Source organism: Meles meles, chromosome 8 (genome assembly GCF_922984935.1).
Source record: "Meles meles chromosome 8, mMelMel3.1 paternal haplotype, whole genome shotgun sequence".
Lineage (NCBI taxonomy): Eukaryota > Metazoa > Chordata > Mammalia > Carnivora > Mustelidae > Meles > Meles meles.
In genome coordinates this window covers 75760782-75776753 of record NC_060073.1, presented here as the reverse complement: position 1 = coordinate 75776753, position 15972 = coordinate 75760782, and the positions used below count along the sequence as shown (strand labels likewise).

The 15972-nt window shown below is 38.6% G+C and overlaps 1 protein-coding gene across 1 annotated transcript in view; it reads left to right on the top strand.

The window, feature by feature from the left end:
• Nucleotides 1-15972, top strand: part of NOX4 (NADPH oxidase 4) — a 172553-nt gene that overhangs the window by 72201 nt on the left and 84380 nt on the right. The window lies entirely within an intron of this gene.

Here is a 15972-nt window from a genome sequence, read left to right as displayed (position 1 = left end):
GATACGCAAATAAAATTGAACAGATGGGGGGACAGAAAAATCACTGGGTGCTTAAGTGCTGGAATGTAGGGGTGGGACTATGCAGGGAATGGCAAGCACTTTTTTTTTTTTTTCAAGATTGATTTATTTATTTGAGTGAGGCTGGGCAGGGGCAGACTCTGTGATGAGCATGGAGCCCAACGTGGGGCTCAAGCTCATGACCCCGAGATCAAGGCTGGAGCCAAAACAAGAGTTGGACACTTAACCGACTGTGCCACCCAGGCGCTCCAAGAATAACAACCGTTTTCAAATTTGATGTGTTAGCTTGAAAACTTAAAAACCTTGGCCATGTTACTTCATCTCTCTGTGCATTTGTTTCCTCAGAGTAAGATTGTGATAAAAACTGTATCTATTCCGAGGTATGTCATATGTTTTAGTAAACTCCCACAAGTAAAGCATATAGAACAAATCCTGGAAGAGAGAAGGTGCAAGGTACATGTAAATATATGCTAACAATTATTATCATTTTTATTTTCATTGTGAATTTGCCCCTCAAGAACATGTACTTGTGAAGACAGGCCCAAAAAATCTATATTTAAGGGATAAAAGAAACAGGAAGGAAGTGTCCAGTGGTTAGAGAAAAAAAACACATGATTTGTTCAACAGCATTTCTTTAAAGGAAAAATATATTTTTGCTTCAATTCCTTCAAATTTTGCATCTGTTTGTAGGTAGAAAACTTATTTATATTTATATTTTTTAATTATTTAATTAATTAAATATATTTATTTATATATTTATATTGATTAAGGAAAGGTGGGTTAGCATCTAGTGAAATGATTGACAGCATTCCATTTTATCAAGACAGATGGCAGCACTGACTTACCTTGAGGAAGAAATTAACTTACCATTACTGTTCCTTCAATCTGAACATAGATGAGTATTGTCCAGACACCCTTTCATCTGGAGCCATGTGGGCGACTAGCTAGAGTGAGAGGGGAAATGTGTTGTTATGAGGAACAGTGAAAACTTAGTTGCCCTCATGGGCTTCAAAGTCAGGACTTCAGAGTCCAGGACCCAGTCATCACCAAGAGCCAAATAGGCATATCGTGCCCTTCACTGCTCTAGGATGTACATACGTTATAATGTGGTTTAATATTGTCCTAGTTCCAGGAGACCTTAGGATTCTTGACAAGTAAATATGACAAACAAAGCTGCTTGTGGGATGTTTCCGCTGAATCATGAAGGCATTCTCACACAATCGCATCCACTATTGTCAGAAGCACCGTGTTTGGTTCTGGTAGTTATAAGATACATTTCCATTTCTCTGACTGTATGCGTCCCATAAACATGAAGTTAGTAACTTTAAAAACAAGGGGAAGAATGTAACAGGGAGAAAGTGTGCATGTACGTTTGTCCTTAAGTAATTTAAAGAGTTTGGACTACTCTTGGGGTCATATGAAATTTACTTCTGAAGTTAATCTTTCTTTGTGTGAGGCTCTGTTTTTTTCCCAGTTTTAGTGAGGTGTAATTGAAAAATGAAAAACTGTATACATTTAAGGTGTGCGACTTGAGACTTTAGTTTGAAAATAATTTCTTCACCATAGCATTAAATAGAGAATATGGAATATGGAATAAAAAAGGAAGGTAGCTGCTGAGTGCTAAATACACAGAAGAGAGGGTTTTTTGTTTTCTGTTTTTACAAAAATATTTCCCAACATACGCAAAAGTAGAGAGAATAGTGTAATGGACTGCCATGTTCTCAACACCCAGCTTCAGTACAAACAGAGAAGATAGCTTACTTTTTAGCATATATTTTATCACTAAAAATATTTGTGTTTCTCAAAACAGAAAATCTAAGAATTTTTCTCTTATGGCACATGTCAAGAAGAGGCTTCTAGATCTATTGTCTTTGAGTTGTCCTAATGTCCTTTCACAGGGCAAAAGGAGAAATTCAGAAAAGAGTGGTTTGTAGGACATAAGGGCTCCGGTGGCCTGACCTGCTTCCCAAGAAGGTGATTGGGGCAAGGGCTGTGATAGCTCTGTGGCTAGCTGCAGGCAGAGTGGGGAGGAAGGTAAAAGTTGGGGAAGGGGACAGAGCAGACGGAAGAGCAAGCAGAAGTAGGGGCCAGAGTTGGGAAAAGGAGAACAATTATATGTGATGTAAAATGGCAGTAAGTAGTCACACAAAGAGCATGAACTTGACAGTTCAGCCCCAGCTCTGTCACTCATGGGTTCTGTGCCTAGAGGGTGTATCTGGAGGTGGTCAGTATTTGGTACCTACTCTCTTGTTATTTTTAATCATCTCAGAACGTTTCCTTTTAATTTGGGTTTTTGCTTTCACTTCTGCAATTACAGTTTTTGTTTTGATTTATTTATTTTTTTATTTATTTAGCGGTGGGGATAAGACATCCAACATGTGGTTTTTCAACCTGAAAATGAAAAATTGGGGGGATATCACAGTAGTCTCAGCTTTTGAAAATCTGTCATGTGGATGAAGAATTAGACATTTTTCCTTTGGGATCCCAAGGTGTAGAAATAAGACCAATAGTAAAAAGTTTTAGAGAAATATATTTTGATTCAATATGATAAAGACATTTCTAACAGTGGGGACCCGTCCAGAAACTTAGAAAGCCATCTCCCTGGAATGTTGAGAAGGAGCTTTGTGCTAGATCAGGTCTTTTCAACCTTGGCATTATTGACATTTTGGGTCAGATACTTCTTTGATGTGGCATGTTGTCCTGTACATTATAAGGTGTTTATCAACACTGGTAGCCTCTATCCACTAGCTGCCAATAGTACCCCCGACTTGTGACAATGAGAAATATCTCCAGACATTGCCAAGTAACGCTGGAGGGGCAGAATTACCAGCAGTTGAGAACCATTATGCTCGGTTAGTAGTTGCCCAACACAGCTTACAGTACCCTTATAATAATTCTTGCATGGTTCTTATAGTGCACTCGATGAGAAGGGAGAATTTAGGAGGTGGTAGAGAAGGTGAAGGGTCACAGTGCCTAACTGTGTTCTGGGGACCCAGATCTCACATCAGTGGGAACCCCTCTCTTTCAACTAGCCTGCGTATGAGGGTTCAACTCATGGATATCATCACCTAAAAAAAAAAAAAAAAAAAAAAATTTTTTTTTTCCCCACTCAACTAAAATCCTTTTAGGATTTCCATAGAAATTATTTTGGCTACTCTGAGCTCCGGAATACCATCCTGCAGTAGAGAGGTGATTGGGGCAAGGGCTGTGATAGCTCTGTGGCTGGCTGCAGGCAGAGCTGGAAGAGAGCTTTGAAAGAGAATTTGAGTCATTTTCAAATTCATAGTTATTTTCCGTATTTGTAGTCATCCACTCCCAAATAATAGGGTTTGGATATGAATTGAAAGAAAAGGTAGGATATGGGATGCCTGGTGGCTCAGTCGGTTAAACATCTGCCATTGGCTCAGGTCATGATCCCAGGGTCCTGGGATTGAGTCCCACTTCGGGCTCCCTGTTCAGCGGAAATGTCTGCCTCTCCCTCTCCATTTCCTCTCCTCCTGCTCATGCTGTCTCTCACTCTCTCTCAATCTCAAGTAAATAAATAAATAAAATCTTTTAAAAAAAGAGGTTCAGATAGTGATATAAAGATAAAACAAGTTATTCAAGAGCTAAAATGATGGAAGAATATTCTCTGATGTTTGACCTTTTTGTCATATGAATGAAAGATTATTATTTTTTTCCCCTATGGAATCCTAAGATGTGAGAATGGGAACAAGAGTACATTATTCTTGGAGAACTAATAACGGTTTAGTGCCTACTTTGGGAAATAGGATGTGTTTGCCTGGGTGGTGGGGAGACAGCCGAGCTCCTCACTTCAGTGAGGCTCTGTTGGGTATACAGCACTCCTGAGTCTCCTTAAGAGCAAGCAGCCTGCTGTAGCTAAGGACCGTCACCCTCTCCCCTGACTCTGGAGACAGCCTGGTGAGCCCTCAGCACTAAGGCCTTGAGTCCAGTGCAGGCTTGTTTCAGAAGATTCAAGTTCATGGGTGCATTGGATGGAGGCAAAAGTTTGAGTGCCTAGAGTTCTATATTCCTCCCAGTTTTCGTTCTTTTTTACTTTTGTCAGTCAAGAAAAGATTTTTCCTTATTCCTTCTGCTTCTTCCAGGCTACTTCTTCAGGTCTCAGAAAAGAATGTGGTCCTTTGAAAATCCTCTGAGAAAAAAAGGAAAGAAAAAGCAATTTTCTATGACCTAAAATAGTTTGGAAAATACTGTTTGATATATATCACTTAGAAATTCATAGAGCCTCTTTTTTTTTTAAGATTTTATTTGTTTATTTGACAGAGATCACAAGTAGGCAGAGAGGCAGGCAGAGAGAGAGGAGGAAGCAGGCTCCCTGCTGAGCAGAGAGCCTGATGCGGGGCTCGATCCCATTACCCTGGAATCATGACCTGAGCCGAAGGCAGAAGCTTTAACCCATTGAGCCACCCAGGTGTCCCTTCATAGAGCCTCTTAACATATTAATAGTTCTAGAAGTTCTTTCATAAACAATTTCATTAAATTTTATGTACCTATTTACTTGATACTTTCTCACTTTCCCTCTTTTGGGTCTTGGCATAAACTAGTCTGTTCGCCTTGGGAACCAACCTCTGCTTCTTCTACTAATTCACACTCCAAATGCCTGAGCCTCTCTTTGCCTGGGTAACTCCTTTCATCTTTCCCACCTCATTCAATGTCACTCACTTCTTGAGAAGGCTTCATTAACCCTTCCTATTAGGTTGTTTCTTGACCTTTCCCTCTTATCTGTGCCTGTGTACTGTCTTCCACACCAGTGCTATTAGATTATTTGGTTAATGCCTCCTGACTTCTAACCAAAAGGTCCAGGAGCCCTTCCAAAAATGCATTCACAGCAGTGTGTAAACTTGGCGATTCACAGACCTGTACCCCTGGTGCTAATAATACATTCTATGTTTATAAAAAAAATAAACTATTAAGAAAAAGATGCATTCATAGCACAGTGTCTGGGATACAGGGTAACCCAATGCAAATTTGTTGAAAGAGTGAAAAAACACCTGATCTACAGCTAGCATTTGTGATCTAGCTTGAGAAGTACTTTATAGTATATAGATAGATTCTCTTTTCCTCCGTCTTGTTGTTGTCGTTGTTGTTTTGTTTTGGCATACTCTTATTTGGAAGGTGAAGCTGGAGAAGAGGAAGTTATAGCGATTAAAGAAAAAGGAGAAATGCTTATGGCTGAAGTGGTTTTCTGATAAAGACTATATTGCCAGCTCTGTTCTGAGTCTAATCTGTAAGGTCATGGTGGCTATTTTTCTTTAGCTCTGAAGAGGAGGGGGGCTGTACTAATGACAAAGGTTGTTGGAAGAGAAATACCAAAAGCAGAAGGAAACAATCCATGCATTTTGTCGGGTCAAAAACAATAGGGCCCTTTTCACCTCCCTCTGCATATTACCTGGGCTAACAGTGGAAAATCCCTTGTTTCTAATCTCTGTGCTTATCAGACAAATGCTATCAATACTTCTTAGGAAATAGGTCTTCATTTTTTAAGTTTAGGTTGTGTATTCATATTTGTTCTTATTTTAAATATCATATTTTTTGGGTATCATTTTTTGGGGTATCTCATAGTTTAGATTGTAACAATAGTTGGCTTCTAAAAAAAAATGTTGAGGCATAGGAAGTTCTTTTCATCGGGCCATCTGTGTATCATGTACTTGTGTAGGCTTAGGAAATGGTTTGTAGCCTTCCCAGATTTTGGGGGGTTACTGGCTGGCTTACTCCTACTATCCCCCAAGGGAGTTTCTATTTTCATAAGAGGGAAAAGAGGCAAATCTTGCTGCTGCCTAGGAATGAATTTGAGTAAAAGCAAACATTTCTAAGCTAAATTTTGCATCATGCTATTATGTTAATGTATTGTCTTTTCCTGCCATTTCTTTCTTTTTTTCTAATTACTTCGACTTGGCACTTACATGTAAAATGCATGCTTCTCAAACATTTTCACTGAATATTTCTCTTAAGGGTTCCTGTGAAATAAAGCAACACAAAACAATTTCCCATTTGCTGATTCCCACTAAGAAGTGTGTAAACACTTTATCTTTGTTAAGGATAATAGTCTGACTAATTAAGTGCCTAAGAAGTTTTATTCATAAACTTTGAAAATATTATAGTTTTAATTTTTATTGTATTCCTGTGAGACATGTATTGTTCATCTTGAATGATGCAGAAAATAATGTGCCACAGATTAAATAACATGTCCAAAGTCACACAGCTGGCTGGTGGCATAGGTGAGATATAAATACGGACCTCGTTGGCAGAAGGGCACGGTGGTAGCTAGCTGTTCTGTGCTCTCACCTGACTCACCATCCATTGACGTTCAGGGCGTATGTGTATGTATGTGTGTGTGTGTATTAAAGACTTTATTTACTGAGAGAGAGAGAGCACACTTGCTCACACAAGCAGGGGAGAAACAGAGGAAGAGTGAGAGAGAGAATCTCAAGCAGTCTCTGTTGTGGAGCTGGGAGTCTGATGCAGCACTGGATCCCACAACGCTGAGATCATGACCAGAGCCAAAATCAAGAGTCAGACGCTTAACTGACTGAGACACCCAGGCATCCCAAAGGCATTCATATTTTTGAAACTCCTCTTGCTTTTGGAAATCCTTGTTGCTGGAGTCAAACAACAAAAAAGAATTGCCACTGAGGAGAGATGTTTACTGAAAGTATAAAAATGTTAGAGAAAGATGCAGTTCAAAGTATTGGATTATCCATACTACTAAGCTCTTCTGTATTGTGGAGCATTAAAGGCCCAATTCCCCCTCTAGAAAAAAAATCTAATGCTTATTTTCATATACTGTGCCAATGTACACAAAAGTAAATATGTAAAATATACAATTATAAATTCAGTAGTCTGACTTTCATTTTTAAACATAGATAAAGCTTTTTAAAACTGAAAATATAAAAAAAATAAGTACAGGTATGGGAGCACTGTAGTAGGTCTCACAATTTTAGTCAAAGTACAACTAAGTTTTGTGTACTGATTTAATTAGGAATCCAGAGGTTGGAGTGTTAATTGCTTAAAGTGCTTCAGTGTTTCTAACACTTGATATTAACTTTCCTACACAAGGAAGATGTGTTAATCTGCTGGGTTTTCCTAGGAAGTGGTGATTGTTTCCTGCTAATGTTCCTGGTTCTTTCCAGCAGAACCACCAAGTATGTGTTTGCTGACAGGATTATGGTGATCAGAGGCCATTGTGTAGTGTTAGACCATGGATTTTGGAATCGTACAACTTGGATTGGAGGTCTAGATCCCCCATTTAGTACTATGACTACTGACATCCTTAACTTTGGTTCACTTCTTTATTAAATGTGGTTGGTTAATAATAGTAAGTTCTCTGTGCAGTTACGCCCCATCTTCATTAGAAAGATATAATCAAGATCTAAGCATGGTGCTTGGCATATACTAAGTTCTCAGTAAGAGCTGTTACAGTTATTATTTTTTTTTAAAGATTTTATCTGTTTATTTGACAGAGATCACAAGTAGGCAGAGAGGCAGGCAGAGAGAGAGGGGGAAGCAGGCTCCCCGCTGAGCAGAGAGCCCGATGCGGGGCTCGATTCCAGGACCCTGAGATCATGACCAGAGCCGAAGGCAGAGGCTTAAACCACTGAGCCAGCCTGGTGCCCCAAGCTGTTACAGTTCTTATTTCAGAGAATGGCTGGAGAACCAACACAGGGTTAAACTGAATTGTTTTCTTTTGTTTGCCTCATTCTGTAGCATGCAGTAACTAAGTTCTGTCCACAGATTGGTTGAGGAACAGTCATTTGAGGGAACTGAAGATTTGCCTCCTGTGGTTCACTAGCCTGTAGAATGAATGTCTTAGGTTGGGTTTCCTGGGAAACAGACTGAAAAGTAAAGATTTTTCTGAGGGAGGTTGTGGGGAGTGTGCTGAGGACAATGTTGGTAAGGAGTGAGGGACTGAGAACACACCACAGAATTCGAACCATGATAAAGTCTCAACAGAGGCCTCCTCAGGCCTGATGGGAGCTCTGCCTAAAACGAGAATTCAGAGTTGTCCTATATGGCGGTGCAGAGGACAAACCTTTGTACTCTCCAACTGACCAGTTGTTGGAGGTCAGATATCTCTAGGGAGAGGCACTTAGAGGCACAGAAGGTTTCTTCTGTGGCTAGCAGTTCCTGGGGAGGGCTTCAGTAATGAGCTTTGCAGGAAACACTTGGAACAGCTGGGAGATTGAGGAATTAGTGTTTTGATCCTGAACATTGGGAGACAATGGGGGGAATTGGGGGGTTGGGGGAGACAGAAAAATCTGAGCAACGCACCACAGTTCCCACCACAAATAACATTTAAATGCATGTCTTTAACTTATTTATTTATATTCAATTATATATTTATAAATATATTAAGAGGTGTAGTAAATACATCTTTTGTGAGAAAAGTCTTCTTTTTTTAAAACTTGAAATTGAATATGAGATACATAAAAAATCTTAGCCTATATAAATTCATTGAATTTTAAAAATGTATGGATTAGGAGGCATAAACTCCCTGCTATAAAATAAGTAAGTCACAGAGGTGGGAAGTTTAGCTTAGGGAATATTGTCAGTAAGATTGTAATAACTTTGTATGGTGGCACATGGTGCTTACGCTTATACATTTTATAATGTATATAATTGTTAAGTCACCATGTTGCATACTTGAGACTAATATAATATTGTATGTCAACTATACATCAATTAAAAATCAGCTTGTAGTCCAAACACCAACTTTGGTTTTTTGCTTATTGTTGGGGAAAGGGTGTATCCAAAGCACAGATTCCTTAAGGGATCAAAGGAACTGAAGTGACACCATTTATGACAAAGTTAGATCCAGAATTCATGTTTTCTGATTCTTTTCCCTCTTTGGATGTTTAGGGCTTCAGATCTGGGTAGAATTTTCTATTTTGTTCTTCAACTATGTAATGGATCTTTAACAGTGCTTTTCAGCCATGCTCTGTAATTACCAAAGTTTGGATTTTCTACCAAAACAAATCTTCTATTAGGGCATGCTTTCACCTCATTTAGATATGCAAATCAGATGTGGATTTTTAAAAGCCCAAATTTAAGAAAGCATGAAAACCACTGCTTCCTATGAAATGGAGCATCTCATAAGAATTACATGAGATGGACATTAATTCTGTTCCCTGGTATTCTTCATGGATTCTTGATTAAAGAAATGGCATAGGCTCTGCTTTTTTGTGGGTGTAATTGATTGCAGTTTGCGTGAATGCCTCTATATCCTTTCGTTATTATTCGTATTCAGAAATAACATGTGCTTTCCTGACATCTGTATTTGAAGTTGTGTGATTCATTATTTTTAAGCCGGGATAACCCGATTTCACATATTTTTCCATGAGTCAGAGGAAAGTCTAGCTGTTAGTTTGTTATTGTCTGTGCTTTTTCATCGCAAGCCTGCACTTGCCATCATTTTGCTGCTTTATATTTTTAATCTCTTAACCAGTCGCTTTGGGAATAGTCTTTCCAGTTTTCAATGAAAACCAGACAAGAATGGTCATGGATTCCTTAAAGATTGGCAAAGTTTTTGTTATGATTATTTATGTCATTTCATGGGTTTAAATACAACCAGGAAGTCTGCATCAGCTGTTTTGATCTTGGGTCTTGCTTTCATTTGTGTAATTTCTTAAAGAAAAGAAAAATAGTTTTTCTCTAGGGCTTCACAAATCTTTTGCTTGGGAAGCTTAGAAACTCAGCTGGGATAGATGATAGATTAGCAAGGCAATGATGCATCTTAACCATAGACCAGACACATGGGTAGAAATTGCCCCAAAAAGGTCAATAATGTTCATGAAACATAACAGGATAGCTGAACTCCCTGAACATTAAACATGATCTAACTGCTCTAGTTTGGCTCCTTTCCAGGGGAAAAGAAAATATTCCTTCAGTGCCTAATGAGGTTTTGTGTGATAAATATGAACGTAAATAGGTCAGTGTATTTAGAGAATACACTGTTTAATATTAAACTTGATTTATCCTATTGGTATTTTTAGATGCCTCCTTCTACCTAGGTACAAAAGAGAGTATGATGAATAAAAGCTCCCTTCTAGACTCACATCTCTTTCCAGCTACTGCCCCATTTCTCAGTTCTTCAGTTCTGTTTCTCTCATTTTCTCTTAAATCCACCAACATTTTGCCCACAGCACCCTAAAAAACACTTCCAAGGTCAGCAATGACCATGTGATTGCTGAGTCCAGTGATCAGTTCCCAGTCCTTGATGGACTTGACCTCTCAGCAGCGTTTGGCATAGACGATCACTTGCTTTATTGAAATACTTTTTTTCATTTTGTTTCCAGGACATCCAACTCACCGGTTTTTCTCCTCATTTTCTGGCTTTTGCTCAGTCTCTTTTTGCTGTTTCTTGTCATTTCCACGACCTCTAAATATCAGAACACTCCCGTGTCCATTCCTGAACCTCCTTTCCTCTCTAGCTAAACTCATTTCTCTGATGATCTCATGCAGGCTTACTGATGCATCTGGGTGCTATCTTCTCCCAAATGTATATTTCCAGCCCTGCCTCCAACACTAAAATTCAAGCTCATGTATCCAGTTGTCTGCCAGAAACTTCCACCCCAATGTCTAAAGGACAACCTTACATGTCTAAAACTGAACTCCTAACCTGCAGCCTCTCAAATCTATTTCATCCGCAGACTTCCCCACCTCAGTTAATGCCAACTCCATTATTCAGGTTGCTCGGGCTGAAAACCTGTATATTAATCTTGATTTTTATCATTTTTAAAATACAGTCAATAATCTGTCCACACATTTCCTTTGGTCTGCCTTCAGAACTTGTCCACCAAATATTTCCACAGTGGCCCCGTGGTCCAGTCTACCACCATCTGGATAACCTGCTAACTCGTTGCCCTCTGACTGCCCTTGTTCACCTATATTTAATCTTAACAAGCAGCCACAGTGATGATTTTAAAATGAAAATCAGATCATGTCATTTCTCTATTCAAAACTGGCCGGTTTTCGCCCCGAGTTATACGCAATGGCTATTGATTTGCATCTGTATAAATGCGTGTGTGCCAATGTGTGTGAACGGGAGAGGGGAGGTCAGTGTGGCTAGAATACACTAAGGAGAAGGGAGGATGGTAGGATGTTGGAGAAGTCATGAGGGGTCAGATCATATGGAGTTTATAGAATACTGTGAAGACTCTGGATTCTACTTTGAGTGAGGAGGGGCCACTGGAGGCTTCTGAGTAGAGGAACGGCATGATCTGACTTATTTAATAGGGGTTACTCTTGCGGGTGTGTTAAGATTCGATGAAGGGAAATGAGCGGAAGGAGGGAGACCTCATAGAAGGGCATCCAGTGGGCGTCCAGCTGAGGAATGATGGTGGCTGGACCAAGACAGTGACAGTGGAGCTGGTGAGAAGTGGTCAGATCCAGAGTATATTTTATGTGAGCGCTAACAGGATTTCCTAATCGCCTGGGTATGGAATGTGCAATAGAAGAGTCAAGGCTATCTCCCAGGTATTTGGTCTGAGGCAAATGACTGGGACGTCATTGAACCAGGGAAGGCCATGGGGAGAGCAAGTCCTGATGAGTGTTTGCAGAGCTCAGTTTTGGAATGTAAATTTGAGACGGCATTTAGTGTGCTTTCATTAAATATTGGCGGGGCTAATCAGCGAAGTCTCTGATCTCAACAATCGCAGCCCTCCTTTTCAGTACAGGTTATTCCTACACCTAGAACCCCTTCTGGCCCACCTGTGTTTGTCTCTGGGTTTGCGGAGGAGGAGTTGCCTGGCTTGTGCTTGGGGTCAGATGATTCTGGGGGTCAGATTGTCCCATATACAGATGTGAACATAAGTCTTTTTTCTTTTTTTTTAATCATAAGCTGAACCCCAGGTTCCTTCTATTGCCTCTAAGGTCTGTTGTGAGAGAAAGATGGGCTTGCTTCTCAAGGGATGCCCATTATGAGTATAGTAGGATTTAAGCTTCATATGTTTCTATCAGTTTCCCAGCCACCATTACATTTCACCATGCCAAATTTTGTTGACACCTTTCCATTGTTGATATCATACCCCATGTCATCTTTGCTGTTTTAGTTTGTGCTTTTTATCCCTAAACCATCATTTTAGTGTTATGTTTTTTGAGGGAGTTGAGATAAATACACAAACTCCTTCATAGTTCATAAACATTTCATTTACATACTCTTCCAGGATCTTTCTGTTTAAGATGGAGTCTATTTTTTCATGCAAATATACAAGTAAACACTAATTTTTTTCTTCAAGTAAACAAGTAGACATTAAAATACTGTATTTGTCAAAATGTTTAGAGTTGTGATGTTGCATTAATTGTGATGGGTTCTGTGCTTCTGGCTCATTATCTCCTCTCTTACTTTTAGAACAATCCTCATTTGTGAAATTGCATGAGCTCCTAGTATAGTCTCTGGAACACTTTGGATTCATGTTTGAATGTATGAATAAATTATAGAAGAATTGCCCATTGTTGAAGTCCTTATTCATTCTCAGGTTAAATCTCCAATATTTTACTGAACTGATATTTGAATGCATACTTGCTGTAGGTAAGGTGCTATGGAATATACAGTACTGACTTAGAAATATTTCTTGACCTCAAGACACTGTAAGAGTATTATAATGCAGAGAGAAATTATATAAAATTAAGGAGGTTGACCATAATAAAGGGTATAAAAGTAAAATAATTTAGGGGGTCAAGGAAGTGTGGAATTTCATGGCAGGGAAAATTAGGATTTATTCATCAAAGTGGTGGCATTTGAGATGGGTCTTAAAGAATTGCTAGGGTACAATATGAGAAATGGGAATGGAGTCATTCTAAATAAGTAGACTAATAAGTGGGAAAGTGAGAGACCAGGGAAATGTATTAGCTGATTCATATTGGCTTAGGTGGATTAGAGTGGTCAAGGAGGAATATGGAATATAAAGTTGGAAAGAATTTGGAATAGGTGTTTTTGGTTATAGACCCTAGGAAAGAAGTGGGTGCTTTTCTTAGGCAGATACAAAAGGTTAATCAATAAGAGATTGCTGTAATCAAACATTTTCTTTGGTAAGATTAGTTTAGAGGACTTGAAATTTGATTGCATGCTGGCAGGAAGAAATATACATAATATTCCTCTGAGATTTGAGCTTCTGTTCTGATGAGGGCCTACGTTCTATGTCCAGACATAAGAGAATCAGAAAGAGAGGACAATTTGAGAAGTAAGATATCGAGAATTGTAAACATAGAACATTTAGAGTGAATTTCAGATGGAAACATGCAGCAGGCATAGAAGCTAGAGCTTTGGAAGAAGGGGTTAAAAATAAGACCTGATAATAATACTTAAAGACTTATATTCTGTGATCATTTTCTCTGGCTTAACATATTTGTTATATTGAAAATAGAGTGTTTAATAAAGTACCATCTACTTTAGAATCATTTTTATTTATTATTGCAGGATGTTGATTTAAAAACAAACACATTGTGGCTTTTAAATTTCTTTTTCCATGTTGAATAAATCATTGTGCAGTGACATCATTTTTACATTTAGTTCTCAAATGTAAGATGATTATGTAATATCTGTTTATATTTCTGTGGGACTGTTATAAAATCATTAGTCATTTGAGCACTTTAAACTCAGTGCCATATTGAACAAATAATTGGAAGGAAAACATTTTACTCAAGGATATCAAAATAGAAATTCCTCCAGATCTGTTCTCTCATACAAATTTGGTCACTTTATTTTCTTATCCTTACACTGGGTGATGTACATTTTAGTACATATACTATGGTCAACATGATCTGTACTCTTTTTCTTCATGTAGGAAACTTAAGTGAGACTAAATTGAGACTCAGCAATGTCTTATTGCTTACATTTTAAATTAGGTCTTTAAAATATTTAAAATTACAAATAGTACAAAGGCTAATAATTAATTTTAAAAAGAGATGTATACAAAATGAGTTCTCATTTTCTGTCTTCAATTTTGCATCCCAAAAGTTAATATTCCTAATGCCATACTATGTATTCTCTCCAACTTATTTCTCTGTATAGAAAAAAATTCATATCTGTTTTTATTTTAATAATATAAGCTTAAGTACACATATTATCCTGAAACTTTTTAGACTGAAAACTTGTCATAAACGTATATCCATATTAATGTTCGAGGAGAAGTAGATAGCCATAGATATCTGTACTTTACTATTTCTTCTCTTTGAGAAGTTTTTTAAGCACCATTAAAAAGATAGTAAGGAGACATATCTGGAAAGAAGTTGCTATGGCCGGTGTCAAAAAGGTCTGTGTTCTCTAGGATTTTGATGGTTTCCTGTCTCACATTTAGGTCTTCCATCCATTTTGAATTTATTTATTTATTTATTTAAGATTTTATTTATTTATTTGACAGACAGAGGTCACAAGTATGCAAGAGAAGCAGGCAGGGAGAGAGAGGAGGAAGCAGGCTCTCCGCGGAGCAGAGACCCCGATGTGGGGCTTGATCTCAGGACCCTGGGATCATGACCTGAGCCGAAAGCAGAGGCTTTAATCCACTGAGCCACCCAGGCACCCCCATTTTGAATTTATTTTTGTGCATGGTCTAAGAAAGTGGTCTTGGTCTAGTTTCATTCTTTTGGCCTCTTGCTGTACGTACACACACACACACACCACACACACAGAGAAATATTATTCAGCCATAAAAAAGAATGAAATCTTGTCATTTGCAATGATGTAGATGGACCTAGAGAGTATTATGCTAAGGAAAATAAGTCAATCAGAGAAAGACAAGCATCATATGATTTCACAAAACAAACAAGCAAAGGGAAAAAAGAGAGAGAAACCAAGAAACAGACTCTTAACTATAAAGAACAAACTGATGGTTACCAGAGGGGAGGTGGGTAGGGGAGAAGAGGGAAACAGGTGATGGGGATTCAGGTGGGCACTTGTGATGAGCACGGGTGATGTATGGAAGCACTGAATCACTGTATTGTACAACTGAAACTAATATCACACTGTATGTTAATTAACTGAAATTTGAATAAAAACTTTAAAAAATTTTAAAAAGATAAAAAAAAGAAAAGAGGAAGCATTAAAGAATCACTACACTATGTTTTAAGCAACATTAGTGAATCTGAATATTTTTTTTTTAATTTTATTTATTTTGACAGAGAGAGATCACAAGTAGGCAGAGAGGCAGGCAGAGAGAGAGGGAGAAGTAGGCTCCCCGCTGAGCAGACAGCCGGACGTGGGGCTTGATCCCAGGACCCTGAGGCCACGACCTGAGCCAAAGGCAGAGGCCTCAACCCACTGAGCCACCCAGGCGCCCCAATCTGAACATTTTTTGTGCAAAGCTACTAGAATGTGATTCTAAGATCTTCAGTCATTGTTTCAGATCACACATGCTGAAACCATTCTGTGCTTTACTCTGGTGGCACACCTTCAAATTTGAAGCAATATGATTGGGCAAGACTATTTTAAATTCTGTGTTCTTCTTTCCAGTTAGTTTGAGAAAGTATCAGTACTTATAAAGGTATTATACCCAGAGTTTGAGGGAAACACCACTATGTTTTATCTATTCGCAATCAGATCAGCGTTAAAAACTGTACTGATACATTTGGCCATCCTCACAAGGTGGAGGTTTGTAGGCTCCTACAGGACTGGAGAGGATGTTATCACATCCGAGTATCTTTTACAGTGTTTGCACTGAAAGAATGGGCTAGAGATATGAGTATTTGGGAAGATATGTTTTCCTTTAGAATATGAGATTATATCAGGCCAGATGCACACTCAGGCATCTCAAGACTAACTTTTTCCTCTCTATTCTGATACCTTCTTGGCTTAGATCTTCTTTTTATAATTCGAGGGTTAGTTCACAATGAGGGAAACATCAGGTGATGCATGGACACACAGATTGGTACCTTGGAACTCTGTTGGGGTTCTTGCTTTCTATAAGCCACAAGTTTTACTGCATAGAGGCCCTGGCCAGC